This window comes from Cryptomeria japonica, chromosome 3 (assembly GCF_030272615.1).
Source record: "Cryptomeria japonica chromosome 3, Sugi_1.0, whole genome shotgun sequence".
Lineage (NCBI taxonomy): Eukaryota > Viridiplantae > Streptophyta > Pinopsida > Cupressales > Cupressaceae > Cryptomeria > Cryptomeria japonica.
The window spans coordinates 304,037,932-304,065,514 of record NC_081407.1 but is presented as its reverse complement, the minus strand read 5'-3'; the positions used below and the strand labels follow the sequence as shown (position 1 = coordinate 304,065,514).

Here is a 27,583-nt window from a genome sequence, read left to right as displayed (position 1 = left end):
TGGCATGCATGTCGGGTTTTAAAACCCGACATGCTATCAGACCTACCCCATAGGGAATGTCGGGTTTTAAAACCTAGCCTGCCAAAAGTTTGCTTCTTTTGACCTGCATGTCAGGATTTATTTCCCAACATGCAGGCTGATCTTGCCTGCGTGTAGGTCAGGTAATTTTTCCCAATTTTCCATATGATGTGTTTTGTCTGCATGTTGGGTTATTTTTGCCGACATGCAAGATGAGCTTCCCCCAATTGTAGGTCGAAAAAAATAACCCAACTTGTAGTTGCTAACTTACCCCTAGCAAATCCACAGCAAGAAAATGAAGTACAAGTATGAAAAGTACTTGAATATGTTTCCTGAAAGTTCAGTCAAATAAAATTTGGACCAAATTCGGGACACAAAAAATTGGACATGTGGACATGGAGGAATTTCTTAAGAGGGTTCAGGAGGCTTCAAGACTATCTCGCCTCATAGCTAGTGATCTCCATAAGTATGCGTCCTTTCTAGTAGCTACTCATGATCCTGATGTTGTACTAGTCATAGCAGAGCAGTTTGATCCTATCACTAGACATTATAAAGATAAAGATGGAAATGTGGCTATCCGTCTTGCTAGTGAGTATTTTAACAATGTCTTCAAGGGTTCTTATACAAAGGAAGTGGTGGATATTAGTCAAGAAAGGGCACAAAAATGGTATGAGGAAAATAAAGATAAATGTAAGAAAACCATCAATAGTGTTCTCTTGTCAAGTTATCAAACATCTACAACTTCCCGGTGGCCAAAATATTTTCATAGGAGTGATATTACCGAAGAATATAATGACATGGCCACCTTGCTATCTTGAGCAAAGGGATTCCATATTCTCACTTCTTTCAACCATGGATGTGCTGGTATATGAAAATCATTAGGAAAGGGAATGATAAGATTGACTGGGGTGAGCAAATCAGTGATGTGATTTGCAATCAATTGAAGGAATTCAAAACCACATTGAAATTCTACATGACTTCTTATCTTGTGTATGTAGTCGCCTCTATCAGGTAGTTTCCAAGTCTGTCTACAAAAGGTGATAGAAGACTAACTCTAGTATGGGATTACTATTCTCAATTGACTATCTTCAATTGGCAAAGTCATTTTCGTAGAATTAATGATGCATTCTTTGTAGTATGGAAATATTTGTTTGACAAGGATTTGCGGAAAAAGAGGCTTTCTGATGCTGCTTATAACAAAATTTGTGAGTACAGGTGTGTTTTCCTACAATTTCTAACATTTACATACATCTGAGTGGGTTGCTTTATTGGTGAAACTTTTATGCTACCAAGAAACCCATCAGAAAAAATTGTCATCAGGGATCTATGTAGACAATTAGTGTATGTACACGAAAGACAATCTTCTTCACACAAGACTGGTCTCAAGTCCTCTCAATCAATTGGCAGACATTCAGTGATGACTACTCAAAAGGCCAAAAACATGGAGGAGGAAATGCAGTGGGTAACAATGAGAAGATTCAAATCCCACAACAACTTCGATTTGCGTGGAATGAAAAATAAAATCCACCAAAACTATGTGCATATACATAGGCTTGAGGATGTTTGTGTCGATTGTAGAGATGATGAAGATGTAAGGAGACTTGATTTCAATCGCCTAACACTCAAGTAGATTGAGAATTTGGATTTAGCTAAAATTCCAGATACTTGAGAGGATACCACTGATGATCTTGTGGATTCTATTTAATTTAATAATAATATTGCTAATACTCCTCTCCCTCCTATTCAGTGGTTGAAGAAAGAAACTAAATCTATTTCTGCAAGGTTTGCACCTATCATGGAAAACACAAAAGCATGGCTACTAAAGAAATATATCAGGATGAAGAAACTTCCCACAAGCTCTGGTGATGATCATCATGATGAAGGTCCTATGGGGAAAACATCAGAAATGAGAACTAAAAGTAGATAGGATCCACAGGAGTTGCCACCAATTTCATCTTCTAGGTCAAAGGGAAGAGACCTACCTACAAATTCATAGTCAAGGGGCCAAAGAAATGAGAGTCCTCATCTCAAGCTACACAAAAGGATGTTTATGAGGAATTGGCATTATAGGAATCAGAAAAAAGGGACAAGAAGAGGGTGACATACCGCAGGAAGAATAAATACAAAATGCAGAAGAATCTCTTCCACCAATAGTTACCACTATTTCTACCATAAGATAGGTTCCTGCTTCAACTCAGGTAACCATTCATTCCATTGATTTTGATTTAGATGAAGAGGATGAGGAATGGGATGATGAAGGCATATATTGAAGAAGATGATGAGGAATTTGTAACTTTGTCTAGCCTTCCAAGTTTTGATGATGTACCCGTGTCTATGATTGAATCTTCAATCTTAGAATTTTTAGAAACAATGGCACAGATGTTTCAAGAGCAACAAATGATGATGCTTCTTCCATGCATTGCTAATACAGAGGCTCTGCCACTTGTTTCTACCATTATCACTACAATGGCTCCTTTATTGGTTTCTACCACAGTAACAACAACATCTTCTTCTTGATTTCCTAATGTTGTTGATACAAATTCACATGTGCCAGTGTCCCAGGCTGTTGTAACTTCAAGGGAAGCTACAATACAAGTATATGTGACTGCACAAACTGATACCACAACTCCAATGACAAAATCAGCTCTTCCCCCATGGTTGGACATTGTGGCGCCCAAAAGAAAGAAGTGGGTAGTCTCACCAGATGATTTTGATTTTGGTCAAATGAATCATGTCAAGCAAAAAGTGACCAAGAAGCCCAAGACTGTGTCTAGAATCTTGGTTGACCCAGTAAGCAAAAGGAAATATGCTGAGGTCACGGTGTCGTCCTCAAATAAAGACAAGGACAATATTCAACCTATAGATTATACTATGAAAACAGTAGAACTTGGTGTAGAAACACATGAGAGTGTTAAGAAGGACTCTCAAATTGCTTTCAATTCTCTCATGCATAGGTTTGATCAAGAAAGGGATGAGAAGAATGAATGGAAATAGAAATGTGAACAACTGACAAGCGTGATACATAAAATAAAGCATTCATCACAAGAGGTTCAACCAATAGTCTCTTCAGTCAACATAGATGCACCAAAAAAGGTGGAGCGATGAGGTACAAGAGGCAGGGTAGTGGAAGAATGGATCGATCACTTGAAGTCAGAAGGGACACACCTCATTGATTTTGCAGTCAAGATTTTGACAGATTTTGAAAATGCTCAAGTACAGGTTCAGGATGTACAAACTCTATTATCCCAAGAAATAATAGAACTTGAGAGAGATATAGGGCTTTAGGATAAAATAAGAGAATATAGAGTAGACATTCGTGTTGATAACAATGTAGTATTGGCACACAAGGATGAGATAATGAAAGTGATCGTAAAGGATATGAATCAGGACAAGAAAGCATGTACTGATGCATTCACAAATATTTCATCAGGAATATCATAATTGTCTTGCTAGTTATTTGATATAGAATAAAAGGTTTACCCAATGAGACTGTCAAACATGAATTCCTCACCATGATCGACCAATTGATAAATGATCAATTTTCTCTAGCGTCATTTGATAAGTTGATTGAAATCCAAATCAACTTAGATGATCTTGCATCAATTTTTAAGAAAACAAAAAGGATTTATGTAGAAGTCAGAGATTCCATATCTCGTATTCATGTCATTTCCACTACGACTTTAGGGCTAGACAAATCTAAAATGCAAGCTATGCTGGCAAGGTTCAAGGAATTCCAGAAAATCAATGAGGGGGGGAAATAAAGAATAAAGTGTACCCATTGACACTATCTTTTCATGTAGTTGCATTCTTAGTTACTGCAAATTTTCTTGCAGTTGCATTTTTATTTTATGCAGTAGTTGTATTCAAGTGGGACTGTGCAGTTGAATTAGTCAACAATGCCCACCTTTTTCTCAACTTCTTTTCCTATATAAGGAGGACCTCATTTGTAAATATTTATCTTTTATTATGTTAAGCAAGACTTTACGAAATTTTTGCCTCAACAAAGACTTTGATCTTTTGATGTAAAGATTGATTCAAGGAAATAAAGATAGCAATCCGCTAGTTTTCAAACTTTGTGTTGGGACAAAGCTTGTATTTATGATCGAATTGTTCTTATGTCCAGTTCTCATAATCATTTCCTAAATACTCAAATCTTATTGGTGATATTGTTTATGTGAGTAAGAGAGATTTCCAATTGTGATATGTAGACTTTGTGCTATTTGCATATTTGGGAAATCTTTTGATAGTTAAGTGATTACATAGTAAGCTTTGTACTTCTATTAGTTGCTCTAAGTTTTTAGGAAAATTAGTCACATCTTGGAGACTTTGAGCTATGAGTTGTGATTATGGTTGTAATTACAGTGAATAAAGTAAGTTGCACTCATGTAAGACTTTGAGCTTACATGATTGTTGAGATATTAAAAATCACTGTAAAGAAGTTCTATTAGTTTTGTTAGTTGTAAGAAATATCATCAAGTGAAAGGAGATACATTAATTTTGAAAAAAGAGAATTACATGCCCTAAGCTTACCCCCGAATTTAATTTCAAAATTGTTGAAATACCCAAATTCTTCTAGGGAACTTCCCCTTGATGAGAGGAAAGACTTTGTCTTAACATAGCTGTGTGTGAAATATATATTTTGTCATTGGTGCACTGGTGACAAAAATATTCACCCAACAATTTGTCACCAGCATGCCAATGACAAAATATTCACCCAACACAGTTCACACTCTTGTGGATTATAGGAGAATATTAGATAATACAGTAGCAATAAGGTTCTCAGACCCAAAATAGTAGGATTCTATCTCAAACCCTACCCAAAGCCATGCCAGGTAATAGAGACCTAATAACCTATAACAGTCCTAAAATAGTTCTTAGAACAATAGGTCAAAGGGACGGTAGCATAGAAACTCTAAATAAAGCCAAAGAAATCATGTGGTAGGCCTAACCATAGCAAATATTGACAAAATATACAACCATAGAATCCTTAATTAAGGGCATTGTTACAGTAAAAAGCATGAAAAGTTGGTGATAAGCTCATAAAAATATGGGGAAAGGACAAAAGTATTAATAGATTTTATCTATAGTAGTCATGTGATAATGAAATGGAACAGTCATAAGCTACGAAGATCATTGTTTTGGAAATACTCTCAAAGGTACAATTACAACCTTCAAAACCACAAAGAATTATAGATAATAGTCATGAGGAAGTGGGTAGGGGTTTTATGACAACATTTAAGAAAGAGATCAAGTGAATAAGTTTTATAGTTGTCATAAGGCAATGAGTGGGTTTATAACTTGTAATGTCCCTTTTCTTGATCACCTTATATTTTTCCCACTGCGTGTAATAAATAAAAAAACTCCGATATGATCTTATGGCTTGATTGTTGCTATTAATCTTCTTTTTGTATGCACTAGAACCTAATCTAGTTCACTCTTGATCAATTTAACTATTATATATGCAATTGATTCTTTATTGTATGCACACGAATCTGAAATACAAGCTGCTTCTAATAATCTGCTCTCTTTCTGCTCTGAGTCTTCTTAAATAGGAATTATATTCCCTAACTTCTTGCTTTTTTCCCCCCAAAATAAACTCTATTTATACTTTGCAAAAACAACTCTTCATCCTAGGGGTGAACCTCTCCAAATAGGTTGATCCAACTGCATTAAAAACATTTGTATTTTATTTTCATTTTCTACAAACAACAAAAGAAGGCACCAAACATCTGTAGGTAAACCTACAAAAAGAAATAATGTTCTGATTTTATTTATTTATAATTCTTTATGGGAGGCGACTATTCAAGGAAGGAGGTCGTCCAAGCATAGGGTGTGCACTTTATTTTATTGTATATTTAATAAAAGGAGTTGTCCATAATTATTTAGTGATAGTCTTTATTGTTTGCACTTAAATCCTAGGTTGGTCCTAAACCTTCAGGTGTTTATTTTATTGTTATTATTATTTTTATTTCTTATCTTTGAGTCCACTCTAATCCTCAATTGATTATTTTATTTAGTGCTAAGATTCGTACTTATAAAACCTTAAATTCAAGCAGGGCATGACAGTGTGTTGTTTCAACTTTTTGCATGGTTTCTACTATTCAATATTAGTTGAAGTTCATTGATTAGAATGGAGAAATGTGGAGATATGAGATGATCATTCACTGATTCTATCCATTACATTGTCAAGATTTAACATTTGTAAACATTGGGGTTGCCTTATTTGATCACACTGTTTAGAATATAAGGTTTCCTTGTTCAAGAGAGGATAGAATACTTGATATTTTATTCTGTGTTGGAGTATGTAACAAAAAACACATCAACACATACCATTCCTTTTTTCAGCACATGAGCAATTGAGGATGTTGTACCTTCTTTTAAGGCTACAAAGTACTACTCATTGTTGGCACCTAGGAGTTTTGGACATGGTTTTATGGTGTTTTGGGGATAGAAGGTGCAAAAAACAATTAAAATAATTAAATTTTTAACCCAAAGTTGCCCTTGTTCTTCCAATGCTTGGCATTTGACTCAAAAAATTTATGAGTGTTATTTTGGTCCTTGGATGGGTCAAAAACCTCTACAGTAGCCCAAGTTTTAGTGGAAATATCTCTTGAGAAGGTTGACATTGAAGGAAGTTCTTTATACTTTCTGTTCTGAGTCATTTAGAGAAGTTTTGAGAAGATTGCTATTCACTTATAGGTCTAAAAACCAACTTATTGGTATTGTAAGTAGGTCTGCAATTAATTCTACAAATCCGATTTTAGTTATATGCTTAATACTTACTTAATTTGTAATGGTGATATTTGTGGTTTAATACAAATGAAATGTTCTACTCTCTTTCAATGCAATATATTCACCGCATGCATCAAACATGATGAATGAATCCTAAAAACAAAAACTTTCTACATCTCCATCCTCTTCTCTCAAAACTCTATAGAAAAAACTCAAAAAACAAATTCAGGAGACTTTTGCATCTCTATCCTCTTCTCTCAAAACTCTATAGAAAAAACTCAAAAAAAATAAAATCAGGAGTGAACATTTCAAAATCCCGCTAGTGAAAAAGAAGCCCAAATTCCTGTTGGTGTAAATTCAGATTAAGTTTGTGCCTCCAAAGCTTGTGGACTTTATAGCTATATAAGTAATTTTAAACTCCAACCACTAAACTAAATACCATTCCATACAATATGTCTAACCTAAAGTGTGAATCATTTTGAGCAATGTCCAATAGATCCTTCCTTGTGATCATTTAGTTCTACACTCCTTGCATCTGTAGCCAATAGCTAACAAAGGGCATTATTCTTGTTCTTATCAAGAACATCAATATCTACTCCAACTTCAAGAAGAACCTTCATGTATCCCAAGAAATTTAAGTCATGAATATTCTCTCTGAAAGTGAAAGGCCTTAGCAATTAGCACTGGTAGTAAAAAATGTGCTATTCTTCTAATGGTCACAAAACTGATCTTTTACACTTACAAAAGACTAATAAAAGGAAGCGCTACTATTATTAATAGGTGCTTTGAAGGGATGGGAATTTGTAGTTTTGGATTCTTCTAGTCAATTTGGAGGTTCAATTTGTGGGTGGAATAAGAGATGTAGGCTATTCTCTTTTGATTTACTTCATAATGCCATCTAGATTATTTTGCATTCTTTGGATTTCGAGAATTCTAGCACACTTTTCAATCTTTACATCCCATAGAAAAATCACAGAAACTTAAAAGATAAAATTTTCACCCTAGATCTCATTAAGGAGATCATTATTGGAGGTGATTTCAACTTTCACTAATAAAAATGGAGAAAAATGGGGAGAACTGGGGAGGGAAAATGTTCTCTTGAATTTTTTCCAATCATTTTGAGGCTGCAAATTTATGTAATTTGGTGCCATTTAAAATATTTATATAACTTCAACTTGAGAGGATTTATATACTAGGTGATTTAGGGCTCCCTAAAACATTAGCTTGATTTTTTTGTGTTTGAGAAAATCATGGCTAGAACATATAAAATCAGATCTTCATTTAGCAATAAAGGATGGTCTGATCACTCCCCCATTTGTCTTCAAGTGCAAGAAAGAAGAAGAAAAACTATCAAAACCCTTTTAATTTACTTTTTTTATATAATAGGACAACACTTTCATTTTTTTGCTTAAGAATTTTTGGGTACATTTTCAGGAAGAAAATGAAGGATCAACTTTGTTTCCATTTTATACTTCTTCACAAAAAGCTAAAACACTAAAAATAGACTCAAAAATAGAGAAGTACAACTATTCCAAGTAGCACATTCAAGTTGTGGATAGCAAAGTTGCACTTCCTATGTGTTTTGAGAATTTGACTCTATGAATTCATTGTGACTGTATTTCCTAATGCAATTGCATAGAGGTTTTGTTTCTTTGACTGTGAATGGATATTTTTAAAGTCTTATTCTGCATCTCAAACTTGCAACACAAAGATTCTATGTCCTTGTATTCTATTTATATGATTATTTGCTTTTGAATGAACTTCTTTAACCCTATCGCAGGTTTGGGACTTTTGCGACTGTCATTAAGGCTTGCATGACTCTGTGGTTGCTCTAAGAGATACTATCCTTTACACTGACTATGATAGGATGAGCCTTCGTACATGGTGTTCTGAGACTTGTTTATAAGGTTTTGCTTTTCATAGATGCACTTTCACCTATTGATAGTTCTATTTTTATGACTATAAATGATCTTATTGACTATGTCTTTTCAACTTAACTAAAAGCTTATTGTTTGGCACTGTCAAAATCTTTCCTCCATTTGTGTCTCCTGTTACATGGACTTATGCACTGATATGTGGTATTGAAGCTCGACATCGCTTTGATGTCCCAGTGGTAAGGACTGCTCATCTGTCATATTGGATTTTTCTTAATCTCTCCTTTGAAGACAATTGCTATGATTGTTGCTCTCAGTCTATACCAATATCATAGATATCTTTGTTGTAAAATCTACGACCTTCTCTATCTTTTAACAGTGGCCTATCCTCCCACTGCTTTTGACTGCATTTATGTTGTAACTATGCTTTTTCATATCATAATTATCATGCATGACCTTAAATGTTGTTATTGACTTCTTTGGGATCTTTTCCATGATTTCTAGTGTGCAGATCTATACTTGTACTATCTTAACCCTGTACTATATTTATGAACTTCTATTCTGCAAGATCATTTAATTCAAAAGTGCTATTATCTTACAATGACTATCCACTCATATATTTCTTTGTTAATGACTGTCATATTATCTTGTCACTATTCTTGTGCTTCTCCATATCATACCTTTTGAAGAGCCATTGTTGCTTATGGATTACCTTTGACTATCTTTTGAGTTATCACAGTTATGACTGTGGCTGGAGATCTACTTCACCAAATTCATTACCCTATACTATCATTATGCCTTTATCATAACAATGATTATTCTTCTAAGACCTTTTCTTTTTTGGGTGATTGATTCTTGATAATGTTAGGTCTCGGGGACAAGTGAGAGGGGGAGGGTGAATCAGTTGTCAAATGAATTCAAACCAAAAACAACTTAACCAACTTAATGCTTAATACCAGTAAACAAGTTAAGTATGCCGGTAGACAGTTTTAATACTTAATTGCTATACCGGTAAAGATTAGTGCATGAAACATAAACACAAAGTCATCCACAACACAGAACACCAATATTTGTACGTGGAAACCCTGTAAGGGGAAAAACCACAGTGGGAAACCTTACCCACAATCAGATGATACTACTGCAAATAGTAAGTGTACATAAATGGGGTCTGCACATGCAGAAAGGCCAAGTGCCTAGAGCTCACTGCTCAAACACAAATGGGAGTCACACTGACTACAATTGGATGGTTAAATCCAATGAGAATGTACTGCTCAAAATAGCATCTTCATATGCTGGATTCAGTACCAGTGTAATGTTGATATGCTTTCACAAAAACCTAGCTTCACTTTCAAATGATGTGTATGTGTATAGCTCTGCTTAATCTCGCATATACCTTCACACAATTCTTTTTCGCATTCCACACTTGATCTTACAAATAAGATCTTACATTTATACCATAACCTAAGACCAATTTTAGTAGGTCGGCTCTACAAGATATTACAATAAAAACATTTTACAAACAATATAATATCTGATGCAATAACCGATTGAACATGTCAGATTAATGCATTTACAATAATAATTAATCATCTTCATAGTATGTCGTGCTGATTTGGAAAAGATAAACCTGTCGGTGTAACCCTGGATAACACTGGACCTATTTGCCGGTAAAAGCAAATATACAAATATGAATATACCAATGATTAATTAATTAAGACAAGATGTCCACACAACGTCTTCGATATTACCAAGTGTTTTCCATATCTTTCCAAGTGCTGGTGATCATTATATCCTGCCGGTGTACCATATACCAATAGCTATGCAATAGTTAGTTGCTTGTCGATGAATGCTGCTGGATCTCCAAAGTGCTAGTGTTTTAGTAGGTGTTGACATCAATGACAAAACCATACCAAAATACCAACAATCTCCCCCTTTGGTATTGATGGCAACACAAGATGGAAAAACCATCAAAGTGTCAAAACAGAAATGCCAAATACCAAAAACCAACAATCTCCAAAAAGATCATAACCAGAAATCAAAATAAATACAGAGAGTAATAACCTCTCCCAAACAACAATCTCTCCCCCTGGGAGCAACATGTGTTTTCCTTGTGTTTTTCAAAGTTTTTCCATACCAATCTCTCCCCCTTTGACATCAAATGCCAAAGTAACAACAAAACCAAGTTCATATACAAAATATCAATCAATTCAATATACCAACTACTCCCCTTGAGAAGTAGCTTCCTCATCAAAGACCGAAATAAAAGATTTGTCTGTTAATTTTGTCGGTTGATGACAATCATCAACCTCCTAAGTCTCTACTGGTGGGGGTATGACTCCAAGATGATCTCTGAGATATTCTCTCAAGTCTCCTTAAGAAAAGGTTTAGTGAAAATATCTGCAATCTGCTCTTTAGTATTCACATAAACCAGTTTTATTTCCTTTGCTTCAACTTTTTCCCTTAGAAAATTCAGTTTGATAGAAACATGTTTTGTTTTAGAATGTAGTACCAGATTCTTAGATATATCAATTGTTGCAGTGTTATCACAATAGATAGTAATAGGTTCCTTGCATTTTACCTTTATGTCTTTCAACATTTGCTTAAGCCATAGTACCTGTGTACAGTTAGTTGCTGCTGCAACATATTCTGATTCTGTTGTTGATAAAGATGTACAACTTTGTTTCTTACTCAACCAAGAAACTAATCTATTTCCAAGAAAGAATGCTCCACCGATGGTGCTTTTTCTATCATCCACATCTCCTGCCCAATTTGCATCTGTGTATGCACATAGATCAGAATTTTCATCTCTATGATACCATAATCCAAGATTTGTAGTGCCTTGTAAGTACCCGAAAATCCTTTTTACTACTGATTCATGATTTTCTCTAGGATTACTTTGAAATCTTGAAACAATACATACTGCATTCATAATATCAGGTCTGGTTTGTGTCAAATACAATAAACCTCGTATCATATATTTGTATCTAGTCGGATTAACAGGTGTAGATTCATCCCTTTGTGATAATTTGTCATTTGTTGTCATAGGTGTGCTTACCGGTTTAGAGTTCTCCATCCCGAATTTCTTAAGTAACTCTTTTAAGTACTTGGATTGACTCAAGAATATACCTTTATCAGTCTGTGAAATCTGCAATCCTAAAAAGAATTTTATTTCTCCAATCATAGACATTTCAAAATCTTGCTGCATTTTAATAGAAAATTCCTTACATAATCCATCTTCTCCTCCAAAGATTATATCATCAACAAATGCTTCTATAATTAAGATGTCATCATTATCTATTTTGTAATATAAATTGATGTCTGCATTTCCTTTAGTAAAACCAATCTTCAAAAGATACTTATCCAATCTTGCATACCAAGCTCTTGGAGCTTGCTTTAATCCATACAGAGCTTTCCTTAACTTGCAAACCATATCATTGTCATCTATCAAAGAAAATCTATTAGGTTGTTCAATATAGACTTCCTCTTCAAGATCTCCATTCAAAAATGCACATTTAATATCCATTTGATAAACTTTGTAGTTCTTGTGTGCTGCAAAAGCCAAGAATAATCTGACTGCCTCAATTCTAGCTACCGGTGCAAAGGTTTCATTGTAATCAAATCCTTCCTTCTGAGAATATCCCTTACACACTATTCTTTCTTTATTTCTAACAACCTTACCATCTTCATTAAGTTTGTTTCTGAATATCCATTTGGTTCCAATTACATTTTTATCTTTAGGCCGAGGAACTAATATCCAAGTGTTATTTTTCTCAATTTGTTCTAATTCTTCTTCCATAGCGTTAATCCAAAATTTATCTTCACATGCCTCATTAACAGATGATGGTTCAATTTGAGAAATAAGACATACCTCTTCATTTTCCAATCTTCCTCTTGTCATAACTCCTTTAAACTTATTTCCAATTATCTAATCTTCAGAATGATTCAATCTTACATACCGGGGTGTCTTTGTTTGTTGTTGTTCCTCAATTACTATGGAATCCTCAGATGGTACCGGGGTAACTGGATCTTCATTCTGTACTGGTGGATTCAGTGTAGGTTCATTTGTCAAAATTTCTGTTACCAGTTCAGAGTCTATAAACCTTGAAGTTCCTCTGAATTGTTCATCAATCTTTACATTTGTACTCTCAACAATTTTCTACAATCTTTTGTTAAAACATCTATATGCCTTGCTCTTAGATGAATAACAAGAAATATTCCTTCATCACTTCTAGGATCAAATTTGCCAATATACTCATCTCTTCTGATATAACATTTGCTTCCAAAAATTTTGAAATATTTAAGAGTAGGAGTATTACCAAACCATAGTTCATGAGGGGTCTTACCAATTTCACCTTTGATGTGAACTTTGTTGAATGTATAGACCGATGTACTGACTGCTTCTCTTCAATATACATGTGGTAGGTTTGCTTCTGATAACATACTTCTTGTTGCATCCAAGATAGTTTTGTTTTTCCTTTCAACAACTCCATTCTATTGTAGTGTCCGAGGTGCTGATAGCTGTCTTCTGATTCCATTCACTTCACAGAATGTATTAAATTACTTAGATGTGAATTCTCCTCCTTGATCTGATCTTAAACATTTGATTTTCTTACCGGTTTCATTTTCAACCATTGCTTTGAACAGTTTGAACTTTCCAAGTGCTTCTGATTTTTCTCTGAGAAAAGTAACCCAACACATTCTAGGATAGTCATCAATGATTAGCATGAAATATCTATCACCTTGTAAGCTTTTAGTTCTAGCTGGACCACATAAATCAGTGTGAATCAAATCAAGAGTATTATTGGATTTTTCTGGAATACTTTTGAAACTAGCTCTAACTTGTTTTCCAAATTGACATTCCTTACATACTGTATTGTGAGGTTTGACAATTTTAGGTAAATCTCTATCTGCCTTAGTAGTACTGATCTTTACCATGCAATCAAAGTTTACATGACAGAGTCTCTTATGCCATAACCAACTTTCATCTATATGTGCAATCAAGCATGTCTTTTCACTGTTATTCAAATGAGAGATATTATCTCTAGTCTGATTACCGGTTGCAATTTCTAAACCAGTTCTATTCATGATTTTGCATTTTCCATTCTTAAATTGTAACTGAAATCCTTTCTCAACTAGTTGACCAACACTTAAAAGATTATTCTTTAATCCTTCAACATAGTAAACATTATCAGTGTTATGATTACCATCAAGAGATATTGTACCCTTACCTTGGATTGAACAAGCTTTGTCATCTCCAAATCTTACTAAACCGCCATTGAATTCTTGAAAGTTTAAGAATTTACCTTTGTCTCATGTCATATGATGTGAGCATCCTGAATCAATGATCCATTCATCATTTACTTCAACTTTAGCTGCTAGGGCTTGTTCTACTGGTTGAGTAGTAGGTGCCAGTTGATCTTCTGTTATAGCAACAAAAACCCATCCATTGTCTACTGGATCCTCATCAGAATCATCAGTCACACCTTCATCAGCAATGTAACAAGATTTGTCTTTATTCTTCTTAAATCTGTATCTCTGATATTCAGGGTTAGGCTTGTATGTTCTTCTAGCTTCTTCTCTTAGTCTAGCATGTCTATCAGGGCATCTCGAAGCCATATGACCAATCTTATTGCAGTTAAAACATTTAAAGAGTGTTTTACCTTCATACTTACTTCCAACTGGACCTTTAGGCATTTTCCTTGCAAATAGTGCTTCAAGTTCTTCATTTTCTTTCCTACTTTCTTCAAATTCTCTTGCATAAAAGGCTTTCCAATCAGATTTGTCAAATGATGGAGCAGATGATGTTGATGCTTTAGAGGCCAAATCTATCTTAATAGTAGCAACAGGACCAAATTCTTCAATTTCAAAAGCTGAAATTTTTCCAATCAATGTATCCCTAGTTACTGATGTATTAGGCATTGTTCTTAACTCATTTATAGCAGTAACCTTCCTCTTATATGTTGGTGGAAATCCTCTTAAAACTTTTGAAACAATTTCATCCTCACTTAAGGTTCCTCCACAACATTTAATACCCAAAACAATTTCATTTACTCTTTCCATAAAAGCAGAAATCCTTTCATCTTCTTCCATTTTCAGATGTTCATACCTGACCCAGAAGCTTTCAAGTTTTACAATTTTGACTATGGAATCTCCTTCATTCAGTGTTTCCAAATGATCCCAAATAGCTTTAGCAGTAGACCTATCTGATAATCCCATGATTTGTTGATCTGATAATGTGCTCAAAAGTGCTTCTCTTGCTTTGCAATCATTTTCTTCATCTTTTGTGAAGTTAGCTGGACTAGGCTGACCTGGTACAACAACAGTATGACCATTCTTTGTAACATCCTAGATGTCCTTTCAAATGCAATTTAGATGTGTCTCCATTCTGATCTTCCATATGCCATAGTTGGTTCCATCAAGTTTAGGACTATCCTTCCTGAAATAGTTAGTAGACATTGGATCTCCTCAAGTTGTTAAACTTCTGCAAAAGAGGACTAAGCTCTGATACCAATTGTTAGGTCCCGAGAATAACTGAGAGGGTGGGGGGGGGGTGAATCAGTTGTTAAATGAATTCAAACCAAAAACAACTTAACCAACTTAATGCTTAATACTGATAAACCAGTTAAGTATGTTGGTAGACAGTTTTAACAGTTAATTGCTATACCGGTAAAGATTAGTGCATGAAACATAAACACAAAGTCATCCACAACACATAACACCAATATTTGTACGTGGAAACCCTGTAAGGGGAAAAACCACGGTGGGAAACCTTACCCACAATTAGATGATACTACTGTAGATAGTAAGTGTACATAAATGGGGTCTGTACATGCAGAAAGGCCAAGCGCCTAGAGCTCACTACTCAAACACAAATGGGAGTCACACTGACTACAATTGGATGGTTAAATCCAATAAGAATGTACTGCTCAAAATAACATCTTCATATGCTGGATTCAGTACTGGTGTAATGCTGATATGCTTTCACAAAAACCTAGCTTCACCTTCAAATGATGTCTGCATGTATAGCTCTGCTTAATCTCGCTTATACCTTCACATAATTCTTTTTCGCATTCCACACTTGATCTTACAAATAAGATCTTACATTTATACCATAACCTAAGACCAATTTTAGTAGGTCGGCTCTACAAGATATTACAATAAAAATATTTTATAAACAATATAATATCTGATGCAATAACCGATTGAACATGTCGGCTTAATGCATTTACAACAATAATTAATCATCTTCATAGTATGTCGTGCTGATCTGGAAAAGATAAACCTATCGATGTAACCCTGGATAACCCTGGACCTATTTGCCGGTAAAAGCAAATATGCAAATATGAATATACCAATGATTAATTCATTAAGACAAGATGTACACACGATGTCTTCGATATTACCAAGTGTTTTCCATATCTTACCAAGTTTTGGTGATCATTATATCCTGCCGGTGTACCATATACCAGTAACTATGCAATAGTTACTTGCTTGCCGGTGAATGTTGTTGGATCTCCAAAGTGCTAGTGTTTTAGTAGGTGTTCACATCAATGACAAAACCATACCAAAATACCAACAGATAAGTGATTTCATATATGAGTCTTCATGATCTTGGACAATATTACTTTGTCTCTGCTGAACATTGATTACTTTGTATTTTCTCTATTTGGATTGTATTCTAGAAATGATCCTTTGATTTATTTTCTTACTGTATGAGGTCAAGTCCTTGACACTACTACTATTATGGATTCTCAAGACCTCATATACTGTTGCAATTTTGATATCTCTACTTGTTATTTCTGAGTGCATGCTATACTCAAGATCATGACTATCTTTTTAATGTGGATTGACTGCTCAAGACCTCATATACCTGTCTTTCTTTTCCTTATGGGGTTAAGGCTCATTCTCCTTCATAAGGCTGCTCAAGATTGATCAATCTTTGTTGAACTTATGATACAAAACTGTACACATGTTGTATAAAGAATTAATTGATTATTCTTTTTTGGAGAACATTCTAGATTGTTGAACTTGATGACGCCCACATATAAATAGCTTAGTGGGTGCTTGGGTTGATTAAATTTGTTATTTTAAGTCATATCAATGCTTACAATTATATATCATTTTGATAACAAAGAGGTGTCAAAAATGATGTGACATTTGATGATCACATTAGACCCATTTATATTTACTTCTTTGGCATTGAAATATCATCTTTCAATAGCAATTTTTAGTAGAGTTGTGCATAATATCGCTTGTTGTTAGATTTGACAATGCATTGTCAATTGAAACTATAAAGAATAGTCCAGACTCTGTGCATGTAGAAATTCATAGTTGTTATTTGCATTCATAGAAAACTTGTGCATACTATTGCAAGTTGTTCTATTACTATTGGTTATATCTGATAATTTACTTTCAATCTAATTTGTAGCACTTCAGACCCTATGTGTGTTTATATTGGGGAACATGAAATAGAAGCATAAAAAAAATGCATGCCCATAACTGATGCATATCAAGAATGGTGATTGAACTAGTAAAGGATTGTTTGTGATGACATTGTGATGAAGAGATTGAGATTGTATGGTCGGATGACTTTGATCATTTATTTGTGTTGTCATTGATGGAAACTGATGTTTACTATGTTGTATTTTATCATCGAAGTCTTTTTGTTCTATTGGAAATGCCTTGCCGGTATTATAGACAATGAACTAGGAATTAGGACCTTAACCAATAAACAAGGAATGTTTTGATTTGATCTAGCAATTGGTGATGATTGAATTGTTGCGGTTTGGAATGTGAGCTTGTATCATTGTAATATGTATCTGACCGGAACCACATCATGTTTTGGTTATCAAAAATCATGTTTATGGTTTCTATTGTATTTTGCTAGGGTTTAAGAAAGGTTTAAGGACCAGTAAAGAATTCTCTTAATCGATAATGATTTTTGGTTTGGCGGTGATCTACATCAAGTTCAATTGTTGATGATGACGTGGCACAAACTACATGAAGTGTTTGAAAGATGTTTTGGTGTGTTTGGAGAGTGAATTTCTTTGGAATATGCAAAGTGCTTAGCAAAGTGTTCTAAGGGTTTGACTTTGTATCATATCGAGATGCGATGATCACTCAATGGTTGTGATTGATTTGTAATTGATTGTAATGATCCATATGTGATGAATACTAACAAAGGGGTGAATTAGTATACCAAAAAATATTGAACTCAAACACTTAAACAGTTTAGCTGTAAACCGGTTAACATAAATGCAAACCAAACAGCAAATAAGGCATTCACCCACAAAAGCACAATCACCATAACATAAGAGATTTTTGACATGGAAACCCAAAAGGGAAAAACCATGATGAGATGAAATTCACAAGTAACTATCTGCAGAATAGTAACCAGACGAGTTAAGGTCATACAATGTTCTTTACCAGAACAGATCCTATTAGGAATCTCAATCTCTGTTAGGAGATAAGTCTGATTAAAGACTACCTTGTGAGAGGATTTCAGATCCATAGTTGTGAACCACCTTGTTAGAGGATTTAAAAAGGCTTTGCCAGGCCTACCCAGTTAAGGGTTATAGACTTGTCGAAGATGTGAGTAATCAACAAGTGACTGATCTAAATACTAGCACAGTATGCTTGGTTAGATCCTTGATAGCTCATTGTTAATGCATTTCAGCATTACTTCAGTCTTCAAAATCTCCACACTCTATTTCTTCACACAAACCTAATCTTCTTCTGTGATCGCACATGCAAGAACCTCATCAACCACCTAAAACCCTCACTCCTTCTAAATCCCTAGACATGATGTCCTTATAAAGGAATCTGATTTCATGTCGATCCAATAGGATTACATTGCAAGTTCCTAGGTTCAGTGCATCTGGACACATTTGGTAACATGACATAGAATCTCCGCCAAAGTGTCAGTGGATGATAACTCATCAAAAAAATAATACCGGTTGGTAACTCATCACAGAGTAATACCGGTTCATACATTTACCTATTACCGGTTCACATATTTTACCGATTACCGGTTTGTCAAAATGAAGACTGGGAAGAATGATAACAACCGCTTTGTTTCTTCATATCACTTTGGGATCCTCGAACCACTTGAGGTCTTCATACCACTTGAGATCGGTAAACACTTTCTACAAAACACTGATAGTCTAAAGACTATAATACATAATACCGGTTGAGCATAGCTCATACATACAAAAAGTGATCTCAAAGCAAGTGTGTGTCCATCAATGACAATCACAACATCATCATCAAAAATGCTAACAATCTCCCCCTTTGGCATTGATGGCAACACTTCAAAAAAAATTTGACATCTAAGTGTTTTACAACAAAATATGTCATAATCAAAATTACTCCCCCTAAGCATATACACTATCCCTTTTTGCAGAAAAAATACAATATATACTACTCCCTTACAGAGATAAACATGAAAGTATACATAACATGCATCAAAATTTTAAATACAAAATACTACTCCCCCTTTACCAACAATGACAAAGTATTGCAAAATAACCCTTGTTTCTCATTATCATTAATATAATAAATGTTTGTGACAATAATGAGTGAAACTTATCAAAAACTGATTTTAAATCCTGCATAAATGTCTTCATGGATAAGGACCATGACTCAAGCAATGATGTAGCAACCTCACTTTCCATTTGCATCTGGGATACCTATTCCTCCATGGCGTCCAAGGTACTCATCTCTTGAGTGACCGTTAAGGCATCCAAATTGAGATAACACTTCTGAAGTATTTGCAATTGTGATAGTAGAACCAGTTGAAGTTCTTGCAAATCTCTGGTCCATTTGGTGATCTCCAACTCTATTCTGGTATTCTGGAGTTGAAATCGGTGAACGGTTTGCCCATATGTGGTGAAAGAATCATAGGGTGTCTTGAAGGTGCTTATATATGCCTGCAAATCAGATTGCAGTTTGTCTTTCTAAGCAAGCACATCATCACAGAATAGATGGGGTTGGCTTATCTTACTAAGCAGTAATTTCCCCTCATCCATAGCATCTCTTATGTCTTTCTGCACTTTCTGAAGTTCAGGCTGGAGCTCATTTAATTTCTTCACTAAGGCAGTGTTCAGTGCCTTTTGATGCTTCTTTTGTGCATTGGCTTTAGCAACATCCTCCAAGCATTACACCTGGTCCTCTACAACTGTGCATAAAAGTTTTAGTTGGGCTAGAGAGGAATTGGTACTGGAGAGGTTGGTACCAGGTATCAAACTGGTAAGAGTTTCCACCGTAGTTTGAATAACATCTTGCTCCTTCTTCCTCCTTAGTGCTTCTAGTCGCTCTTGGGCAAGCTTAATGCTTTGGAGCATCTCCGTTTCATTTGTAGATTGGAGGTCAATGGGATTGGTAATGTCAGCTGGTTTGGCTTGACTACTGGTTGCCTTTGGGGTCTCCACTTGTGTGCTCTTTGTCACTTCCTCCTTCTCTTTGGCTCTTTGTTTTTCCTCTTCAGCCTTCTTTTGCCCCTCTGCTTCTTTCTTTCTCTTTTCTTCTTCCTTCTTTCTATCTTCTTCTTTTTGCTTCTCTTCTTCTTTCTTCTTCTCCTCTTCTTGTTTCCTCTTCTCTTCCTCTTTTCTCTTCTCCTTTTCCTTTTTCTTATTCTCTTCTTCCTCTTTCTTCTTCGCCTCTTCCTTTTTCTTCTTCTCCTCTTCCTCTTTCTTCTTCTCCTCTTCTTCTTTCTTCTTCTCCTCTTCCTTTTGCTTCTTCTCCTCTTCCTCTTTATTCTTTTTCTCTTTCTCCGCTTCCACTTTATCAGCCTTTTCTTTGTCCTGTTTTTCTTTGTCCACTCTCTCTTTGTCAGCCTTGTCCTTTGCTGCATCCGGAGTGACATTTTCACCATCCAAAGCATCAACGTCAATTGTGTCCATTTGTTTGGTGACCGGTTCTCCTTCACTATCATACACCTCATTCGGTTTTCCAGTTTTCAGTTCTTTTTCAGCCTTCTTGTTGGCTTCAGACACTGGGTGCAATCTTAGAGTGGCTTTGGCATGCGAGTGGGTATCTTTTACCACTTTAGGGACATTCCCTTCCAATAACAGGAGTCTTCTTCTTCTCATGAAGAAGAGGCCTTTGTACTTTTCCATAACTTCATAAAGTTCTAAATTTGACACATCAGGAAAATATTGTGCAAATATTTCTTCTCTTATTTCTTGTTCCTTTTCTATGGCAATGCGCCATTTGTTATCTAAAAAATTATATAAAGAATTTGGTGTCACAGATCTAATTTCTAATGGCGACCGGTCATTAATACATAAATATTGAATAACTTCCTATTAAACTTCCTCTTTTTCATTGTCATTAAAATCATCAAAATGATCTATCAAATCACTTAGCACCTTTCTCCTAATATTCTTTATAGTTCTTTGACAATGTGTCAAAGGTATGTAAGAGGAAATGTCTATATTTACCGGTGTTGATGATGCCAGTTCATTGCTAGTTGTCTTTGTCTTCTTCCTCGTTTGCCTAGTCTTTTTAGGTTGTACCTCAGGTTCTGTATCCTCCGAGTCCGGTGTGTTGCCTTTAGTCTTCCGCTTCCTCTCAAATACCTTGGTGGGTGCAACTTCCGGTTTCTTCTTTTCCGGTGACCCCTTGGTCACTTTATGACTTGCTAAGGTAACCAGTGCCAATACAGGTGGCACTGCCATTCCTTTCTTCACTAAAGGTACTTCAACTGGTGTTACCCTCTCCAAATAGGTGTTGGTTCTCTTCTTCTTAGGATCAAGAGGTAAGGCAAGAAGGGTAGAGGCATACCCGTCTAGCATGTCATACATTACCTCATATCCCATGGGCTCCACTTCTTCTTTTCTAGGCTCAACTGCCTCCATTATGCACTCATCTACTCTGATGATAAAGCAGATGTCCTCTTCATACTTCTTGACAATATCACCAGATATTCTCACCCTCTGGCTCATCTTGCGTTTGAACTCATCAAAGTATTTGTTCAAGACTTTAGGATAGCTGGTTCCTACCGCTTGAAGACTCTCTCTAATTTGCTTGGTAACTGGTTGGTCAGCACACCATTGTATATCACCCACTCCTGGGAAGTAGCCTTGAAAGTAGAAGAACAATCCTACCAACAGTTGTCCAAATTTAAATCTTAAGGCATTGTCTTGTTTAATAGACTTCAGGTTCACCAAAAGTTGCCTTTGCATACAGGTGCATAAATCAAACGAGGCATCTTCCATGATCATCCTGTAGGCGGCATTTACCGTTACAGCAGAGACAAAGTTAATTCTGCTAGCATAGAATGTTTGGTAACCTATCACCATACAAGCATACTTGACTAGATCATCCTTGATGGTATTGATGGACATTCCCCGTTGGTCGCTCATAGAACCGGTGAGCTTGGTCATTTCAGGCTTGATGAATTTCCTTAGGGATGGCACATCGCCAATGTTACAAAAACTTGTGATGACATGAATCGCTTCCGGTGTGATATCATGTGTCTGCTCAAGATATATTTTGTCACCATGCACTCTGCTTAGAATGATGTGGATGTGATCTTTTGTAAATTCTTCAAGGAAATAGACCACATTGTGAAGTTTCTTCTTTTCCAAGATGCTGTATTCCGGTTTGATCTTTTTGTCCTTCCCACAAAATAACCTTAACTGAGAATGGATCACTAGACATCCTAGGTCTCCTATTTTGCAATCAATATAATCTGAAATACCTTCCTCAACTATAACACCAGCGGGTATCTGGGATAGGGCATTGTATTTTGCCTTCCGTTGGATGAAATCTACTGAATCATCAGGTGCACTAGAACTGGAGTGCGATGCAGAAGCCATGATAAATGAATAAACAAGAATTTCGATAAATACCTTCAGAAATCCACAATTTAGGGTTTGCAACTTCTGCTTCGCCACAAACTACTTTGGTTGTTGGATTACAACTGTGTTCTTCACTTGACCGATTGATATTATCTCCGAATTCATCTTTCAAAGTTTTGAAATCTCTCTGAATCGCAAGGCAAATCACCTTTTGTCGCTCTGCACTTTAAAATTTCTTCGCTCGCAAATTGATAAGTGAAAATGACTTGAAAATCCCTTTTAAACGAATTCTTCACCTACCATAATAAATGCTCCACTATTAGGGCGTAAACCCTAATTTGCCTTTTACTATTTTTGGTCTTCTATCGATTAACAGGTAACACATACCGGTTAAGGTCTATTACCGGTGTAAACCAGGGGTTTGAAACATTTCACCGATTTGCTCCCCCTAAGCTTTTCTAAAGCTTAGTTTGTCGATTCAGCGACTTCCACACTAGGTGCAGAAACCGGTTCTTCTTGTGACACTTCTTCAGGTTTATTTTTCCATGTTGTCTTCATATCTTCTTCAACTATTTCAACATCAATCTTTCCTTCCGGAGTGATCGGTATATCATCTGATATGTTCTTTCTCATTCTACAAGTTCTGGCAGGGTGTCCTGGTTTGTTGCAATGATAGTAAACCATTCCAGGAGCTCTCCATGGTCCATTATTCATGTTTCCATTCTTCCTTCTGTATGTTGCAGCAATGTGACCACGACCATGATAGATCAAGCAGGTTTCTCTCCAACCGGTTGTCGCTTGATAGCCACCACCATCTGACTGATGGTCATAGGCATTATACCAGTTTGGATTTCGATTCACAGAGGATTCAGGAAAAACTCCTTGACTCCTTTGAGGATATCTTCCAGTGTTGTGTATAACAGACCTGCATTCAAATGCTCTATGCCCAAACTTGTTGCATGCATAACAGTTACCATTGAATCTATTGGATCTAGGCTTATTGTTTAGAAAGTAGGGAAAATTATTGTAAGCCTTACTTCTACATACATTGGCAGTGTGTCCCTCCTTGAGACAATTAAAGCAAATAGGTTTGAACTTTTGCTTACCTTTATCCTTTGGTGCCGGTTGCTTTTTTGATGCTCCATCTTTTGTTCCAGAGGTCTCACCTTCCTCATAACTAGAAAAACTGAGTCCACTTGTATTCTTAACCTGTTTTGCTAATTCAAGCTTTTGTTCTAGCTTAAAAGTGCTCTTATTGAATTTGGCAAGTATTTCCTTTGACTCAGTGAGTTCTTTGGAAATAGCAGCATTGGATTCCTTCAAGGTTGCATTCTCAGAAATAGCCATGTTTAGTTCATCTTGGAGATGAGCAGTAAGTGCACTAATTTCTTGCTTCAACTTGGAGATCTCATGATCTTTGTCTTTTACTAGATCTTTAGATTTCCTCCGGTTCTCAAGCTCTTGACTCATTCTGATAGTTAGTCCTTCCAGTTCCCTTCTTAGGTTAGCATTAGATTCATTCATTTTTACAACTTCTTCAACTAGGGCTTCCATGTATGCTTCATCAGAAGAACCATTTTTGGTAAGCTCCATCAGTTTTTCAGCATGCTCTCTTCTCTTTGCTAGAGAGGCTTTATATTTGACTTTGAGTTCATCAAAGGATTTCTCAGTCTGAGTGAGACAATGAGTAAGTTCCTTCACAATGTATTCCCCCATATCTCCTTCCGAGTGGTTAAACTTATAGAAAGGTTGGCTCTGATACCAATTGATGAATACTAAGACGGGGGGGTGAATTAGTATACCAAAAAATATTGAACTCAAACACTTACATGGTTTAGCAGTAAACCGGTATAATAGTTTTACTAACAAACCGGTTAACACAAATGCAAACCAAACAACAAATAAGGCATTCACCCACAGAAGCACAATCACCATAACATAAGAGATTTTGACGTGGAAAACCAAATGGGAAAAATCACGGTGAGATGAAACTTACAAGTAACTATCTGCAAAACAGTAACCAGACCGGTTAAGGTCATACAATGTTCTTTACCAGAACAGATCCTATTAGGAATCTCAATCTCTGTTAGGAGATAAGTCTGATTAAAGACTACCTTGTGAGAGGATTTCAGATCCACAGTTGTGAACCACCTTGTTAGAGGATTTACAAAGGATTTGCCAGGCCTACCCGATTAAGGGTTTTAGACTTGTCGAAGATGTGAGTAATCAACAAGTGACTGATCTAAATACTAGCACAGTATGCTTGGTTAGATCCTTGATAGCTCATTGTTAATGCATTTAAGCATTACTTCAGTCTTCAAAATCTCCACACTCTATTTCTTCACACAGACCTAATCTTCTTCTGTGATTGCACATGCAAGAACCTCATCAACCACCTAAAACCCTCACTCCTTCTAAATCCCTAGACATGATGTCCTTATAAAGGAATTTGATTTCATGTCGGTCCAATAGGATTACATTGCAAGTTCCTAGGTTCAATGCATCTGGACACATTTGGTAACACGACACAGAATCACCGCCAAAGTGTCGGTGGATGATAACTCATCACAAAAATAATACCAGTTGGTAACTCATCATAGAGTAATACCAGTTCATACATTTACCTATTACCCGATTCACATATTTTACCAATTACCGGTTTGTCAAAATGAAGACTGGGAAAAATGATAACAACCGCTTTGCTTCTTTGTACCGCTTTGGGATCCTCGAACCGCTTGAGGTCTTCATATCGCTTGAGATCAGTAAACACTTTCTACAAAACACCGATAGTCTAAAGACTATAATACATAATACAGGTTGGAACAAATACCAGTTGAGCATAACTCATACATACAAAAAGTGTTCTCAAAGCAAGTGTGTGTCCATCAATGACAATCACAACATCATCATCAAAAATGCCAACAATATGATGATCAATGGTGATCTATAATGAGTTGTAAAAGATCTGTGATGATCTGTGTTGTAAGTCTTAAGGTATAGTTGATGTTTGGAGTGTCGGTGGTTTTGAGAAAAATGTGAAGCCGAACCAAAGTATGAGATCTTCCAGAGAGTAGCATATTTGGAGCTTAATTGGATCTGATCAAGCAAGTAGTTAAGTGTTGTACCCAAATCATTCAATGTTGTTCTCTAACAATTGCAGCAGTCAAAATCCCTTAACTGGGTAGGTCCTAACAGGCCTTACATTGTAAATCCCTTAACCAGGTAGCTCTATATTAGAGTGTTAAATCCTCTTGCGAGGTTAATCCTAATAGGTCAAAGCTCCTAACAGGGCTCATCATCTAAATCCCTCAACCGAGTGACTCCTAACAAGGTTTGCTCCTAATAGGGCATTGATGTAAGCTTCTAAACGAGCTAGGCTCTTAATAGGTTTCATCATCTAAATCCCTTAACCGAGTGACTCCTAACAGGGTCTTCTTCTAACAGGGCATCAATGTAAGCTTCTAATCGGGCTAGGATCCTAACAGGGCGCATTCTAAAAGAGTGCACATTTTTTGTAGGTACCAATTCTCATCGTGGTTTTTCCCTATTTGGGTTTCCACGTGAAAAACATGGTGTTCATATGGTGAATGTTTTTTGTGTTGTTATGTTTTACTTTCAGTTTATGCATATTGATGAACACTTAATGAGCTATTCTGATAAACCGGTTTAACAGTTGGTTATCAGTGATTACCGGTAATGGTAAAGAGTTTATTACTGGTTTATATTTGATTTGAAGAAGTTTTATAAGTTCAATTTTTAAGATTGAAATTATTGTTAATAATGATTCAACCCCCCTCTCAGTATTAACCGGATCCTCTAATATTATCATGTAGCAATTCATAGTTGTTATTTGCATTCATAGAAAACTTGTGCATACTATTGCAAGTTGTTATATTACTATTGGTTATATCTGATAATTTACTTTCAATCTAAGTTGTAACATGTGTGTTTACATTGGGGAACATGAAATAGAAGCATAAAAAAAATGAATGCCATTACTCTTGGAAAGTATTTTTGGTATTGTCAAGGTAGTGAGAATGCACCTAAAAATAGACAAATGACCAAGAAAAAGATAAGGAATGTGAGAAAATCCTCAAGGTCTTGGAGGGTGTTGGTGCACGAAATAGTAAGTCTCTAAATCCCTAAAGGTAAATTTCTCCTAAGTGTTAGGGGTGTCAATTTTAGTGAGAAATAATTCACACTTATGTTCGGGTAGAAAAAATTTGAATTAATTTACTAAGGTAGGTAAGACATTCAACTTTCCCAAAGATTATATTTAGATACACTTATAAGTAATGGATATGTATGTCACCATAAACCATACCCAATGCATAGTATATTCCTATTCAGGCTTCCACTTTGTATCTGTATGTTGGTTTGATAATACAAGGATGTGCACCTTTTTTAAGTAGATCATGTAGATGAACTATCACATAGAGTGTGTAAGGATGTGTTCTTGATAGACCCTAATTTTGTTACACACATGTAGACATGGCAGGTTGTCAAACAAATTAAGTGATGAGAGGTTCAGCTTGAGGCAGATAGGTTCCTATATCTAGTTGGGTGAACAAAGCCTGAAAGTTTCATACAAATGATATAATTAATTGAGATCCTTTGGCAACATCTTAACCAAAATATTACTTAAGAATGTATATTTTAATTGTATACATTAGCTAGGCTTTATCTATACAAATTAGAAGATAAATGCAATTTTAGAATATTAAAGGATTCTAACTTAGTTATCCATGAGTAAACCCATATATCTCGTGTATTAATCTAAAAAATACCTTAAAAAGATTTGAAAGGATTTTCCAACCATTTGGATGACAAACTAGTTAGAAAGTTAACAATTAAATCACAAAATGTGATAGGGAAAAACAATGAATCCCTCAAATTTGTACAAAATATAAATGGTGACAATTAAATAATGTTGAATTTTGCAAAATGGATTTATTCTTCTGGGATTACAATATCATATTATAGACTTGGGATGAAACACAGATGTTTACCATGCAAAAATGTTTGTACCCTTGGGTGGAAATTGAAACACTACTAGCCTGCAATGGTTTTTATCTTGTTCTTATTTTGCAACCTATTTTTTCATTATACTACAAATGAAAATCTGAAAACTATATATCATTCAATGAATTTGAGCTG

The 27,583-nt window shown here is 35.6% G+C and overlaps 1 pseudogene; it reads left to right on the top strand.

The window, feature by feature from the left end:
- Window positions 1-413: 413 nt before the first annotated feature.
- Window positions 414-27,583, top strand: part of LOC131034333 (uncharacterized) — a 31,826-nt pseudogene continuing 4,656 nt past the window's right edge.